Below are 4,441 nucleotides of genomic sequence, written 5' to 3'. Positions count from 1 at the left end.
AAAGGAAAGAAAACCCCCACAGTGCGTGTCGTGCTAGGGCCAGGGACCATCTGTAGGGATGTGTCTGCATATCGTGTGTTTCAGATTATACATTCCAGGACCTATTGGGTTCTTTCATTTTTGTCGCTTTGTTTTTCCATTTGGTATTTCTCTCTTGCTATGAAAAAAAAAAAAATGTGTAAGAACCACGCTATGCTTTTTATACTCTTATTTTTACTTGATTTACTCTTTGCCGTTCCTTTGTCAAAGGAACATGAAATAACAGAAGAGACAGAGAGATAGGGGAACGAGAGGAGAGAGGAATATAACAGAGGTTTGTCCAGAAGGAAAATGAAAGATTCCTAATCTATTGGACCAAGAATAGGACATGACCAGAAGTTGACTCTTCCAACAGAATCCAACATCATTGTAGATGGAGCTGGTGAAATGTCCCGATATTTGGATCCTGGAAATAGGGGGAACTCCGTGACTAACTAACCAAGAAGGCATTATCTTCTGGGGCCTCTCTCAGATGGATGTTCTCTCTAGCCTCACTCTTGTATACTTTCTGAAGTAGATAGATCTTCTCTCCTTCCCCCCTGCAGCGCCACCAAACCAAGATCAAATGGGGGTATTCTAGCTGCCATCTTGAAGTGCTCAGAGACATCTGTACTTAATGCTTCTTCTGACGACTCTTAACACTGCCAATCCCCTTCCAGGTAATTCCTACCTGGGAACTATCTCCATGGCACTCTAGGTCATTCCTTCTTCCTAGTACTGCAACTCTGTTGCTTCCATGCGGAAGTGAGTGTGTGTGTGTGTGTGCGTGCATGAGAGTGTGAGTGAAGTGTGTGTGGGGCGTGAGGGTGTGTGTTGAAATATAATCGCACCATAATTTATTCAGCTATATGGAGTAGTAGACTAGAAAGAGAAACTGGTATTTGCTTTAACTACCTGCTGCTTGTAAGCGCTTCCTCTGTAACTCAGGCGTAACTGTTATACATTAAAAGAAATTAAAAGCATTCTGAAGGTTCTGTGTGGTCAGTTAATCACCATTATATGGCTGCCCTTAAAAGGACTAAGGGGTAACCCAGAAGCCCTTTGACCTAAAGGATTAAATAAGAACTGCATTTCTCTTGAACCCCATTGTGTCCCCCACTGCCAAGCAGCTTTTAGGTACATAAAACAAAAAAGCCAGTTGCCACTGAGTCAATTTTAAATCAAGGTGAACTCATGTGCACAGAATGGAACTATGTCCCACAGGGCTTTCATGGATGTGACCTTTCGGAAGTAGGTCACTAGACCTTTCTTCTGAGGTGCCTCTGGGTGGGTTTGAACCACCAACCTTTCAGCTAGTAGTTGAGTGCTTAACCACTTGTGCCACCCAGGGACTCCTGTTGTTGTTAAGTGCTGTTGAGTCGAATCTGATTCATAGCAACCCTGTATGGGGTTTCTGAGGAGTAGCTGGTGGGTTTGAACTGCCAACCTTATAGTTCACAGTCTAGTTCTGATCCTACAGTACCAAAGCAGGAGCCTGGTCTCCTTCTTCTTGCTATTGTTATGTGCCGTGGAGTCGGTTCTGACTCATAGCAACCCTGTACAGGGTTTCCGAGGGTGCAAATCTTTACGGGAGCAGAAAACCTCACCTTTCTCCCGCAGAACACCTGGAAGTTTCAAACTGCTGACCTTAAGGCTCGCAGCCTGATTTGTAACCACTACGCTACCAGAGGTCCTTGGATGCTTAATCGATATTTGATCTATGGATGCTGTTGGTTGCCTGAGCACCTCACTGAGCTCACAGGAATAAGACAGTGTCCAAGAATGAGCTGAAACTTCAGTTCTCTCTCACCAGAACAAACACAGCTGCCGCTAAACCTAGAGCCCTCTGTGGCATGCAATTCGAGAAGTAAGAGAGAGCTCAGATAATTTCATGTGGCCTTAGAAGCTGAGCCTGATATACTTCTCAGGCAGGTGAATGATTGAGGGAGAGCCCTTAAGAGAAAACTCTGAGGGAACGAGGGAAGCAAGACAGGGCATAGTTTCAGCTGGAGTCTGGCTTCAGCCTGATGCTATGGGGAATTGTGGAGCCTGAACTGTAGCACTGAGTAATCCTACCTTGGGACCAGGGGCATAGCAGTCAGTCAAGGAACCCTGGTCACACAGTGAATAACCTGAAGGTTCAGCTGCTAACTGAAAGGTGGCTTGTTCCAACTCACTCAGTGCCTCCACAAGAGAAAAATCTGACAATCGGTTCCCATAAAGATTGTTGTTGTTGTTGTTATGTGCCGTCGAGTTGGTTCCGACTCATAGTGACCCTGTACAGGGTTTCCGAGGCTGTAAATCTTTAAGGAAGCAGAAAGCCTCATCTTTCTCCCGTGGAACAGCTGGTAGTTTCGAACTGCTGACCTTGCGGTTCACAGCCCGATTCGTAACCACTACGCTACCAGAGCTCCTTTATCACTGACTTTAGTGGTTGGTAAATTTGAATGATTAGAGCCTTGTAAACCCTACGTTGTTGTTAAGGACCATGGAGTTGGTTCCGACTCATAGTGACCCTGCATAGGGTTTCCGAGGCTGTAAATCTTTATGGGAGCTGAACGCCTCATCTTTCTCCCACAGAACTGCTGGTAGTTCTGAACTGCTGACCTTGCAGTCGGCAGCCCAACTCGTAACCACTATGCTGCCAGAGCTCCTTTGTAAACCTTATAAGACACACGAGGTCACTAGGTGAGTCGAAAATCAACTCAATGGCACCTAACAACAACAATTGGTTGCTGTCTGTCTCTGTGAATATGGGTGGCTAGGAACAGGGTTTAACTGTGCAAGCATCTCTGGTTAAAGTGGCCTTTGTGGGCTGACAGCAGTTCTCCAGAGAAAGTACAGTTATGAGCCCTTATTAGAACATTCACACAAATTTGGGACATTTGTGGTGGCCCAGTAAAGGGGATTTGGGCAGAATACCAATGACATCTACTACACAAATGATCCCCTGGTTCTGCATCAGGGTACCCAGAGCATTCTGGAGTCCTGGTGTGGTGCTGTAGGATAACCACTAGGTTGGCAGTTCAAGCCCACCTATCATTCCTTGGAAACCCTATACAGGATCGCCATGAGTCAGAACCGATTCAATAGTACTTAACAACAAGAATATAGCATCCCAGGGTGCTAATTTCCTCGGGTGATCTTCTGAAAAAGAGGGAAGAAGGATGGGGAAGCTGTTGGGAGAAATCCTGACATAAAGGAACTGTAAGATGCTACTGTTTGATTTGGGCCAGTCCAACCAACCTGGTCCAAGTTCTCCAGAGCAGGCCCTGGAGAGAATGGGGCTTCTCAAGGTCTGAGGTTCACCACTTCCAGCATCCCTCTTCACAGGGAGTTCTTATAATGTGATGAGCCCAGTATCAGTCCCCATGGAATCCATGTAACTTGATGTCAGAGCTAGTGCTCTCAACCACGGTCTACCCAGGTCTCTCCCCACCTCCTCTCCAGCCCTGTTCCCTGATCATTCAGTAAAGCAGTAAGATACGAGGAAAGTTGTACTAGTCAAGTTCCCTCAGTTCTGCTTCTCATCCATGGTAGGTCCTGAGATCATTTACTCTCCTTCTTGGACCTTATTTCCATTTTCTTTTTAAAGCCATCCAGATGAGCTCTAGGAATCTCCCAGGTTGCTATGACTTGCAGGTGGCTTAGTACAGTCCTATGGCAATAAACTGAGCCAAAGGGTGGAGACAGCCCAGAGAGCACATGCATGATTCGGAAAGGTCTATCCTCATTGCTGGGAAAGCAACACAAAGTATAAGGTGCTGATGGATGAGATACCAGAAACTCCCAGGCATGGCCCTGCTCTTGGGGACCCCCAGAAAGCTCTTTGACTCCCTCTAGAAGTGCCACCCAACAACTTTACTAATGTCTTACTGGCCACCTCCAGCTTCAAGGGAGGTAATTCAGTGGTAGAATTCTTTGGTAGCATAATGGTTACGAATCAGGCTGCTAACCTCAGGGTCAGCAGTTCGAAACTACCAGCTGTTCCGCGGGAGAAAGATGAGGCTTTCTTCTCCCATAAAGATTTACAGCCTTGGAAACCCTGCACAGGGTCGCTATGAGTTGGAACCGACTCCACGGAACATAATAACAACAACAATGAGAGAGCCTCAGGTTCCTTTCCTGACCAATGTACCTCACCTGCAGTCACATCCATCTGTCGATGGTGGTTTGCATGACTTCTGGTGTGGCGCTGTAGGATCAGCACTGGACTGCGAACCACAAGGTCTGTGGTTCTGCTCCTCAGAAATTCTATATAGAGTCGCTATGAGTTGGAATCGACTCGATGGCACTTAACAACAACCAATGATGCTAAACAAGTCTCAGCAGAACTTCTAGACTCAGACAAATTGGGGAAAATGGTCTGGCAATCTACTTCTGAAAATCAGCCAGTGGAAACCCAATGAATCACAATGCTTCA

The sequence above is a fragment of the Chrysochloris asiatica genome, unplaced genomic scaffold (assembly GCF_000296735.1).
Source record: "Chrysochloris asiatica unplaced genomic scaffold, ChrAsi1.0 scaffold00090, whole genome shotgun sequence".
Classification (NCBI taxonomy): domain Eukaryota; kingdom Metazoa; phylum Chordata; class Mammalia; order Afrosoricida; family Chrysochloridae; genus Chrysochloris; species Chrysochloris asiatica.
Note: the sequence above shows the minus strand (reverse complement) of the source record.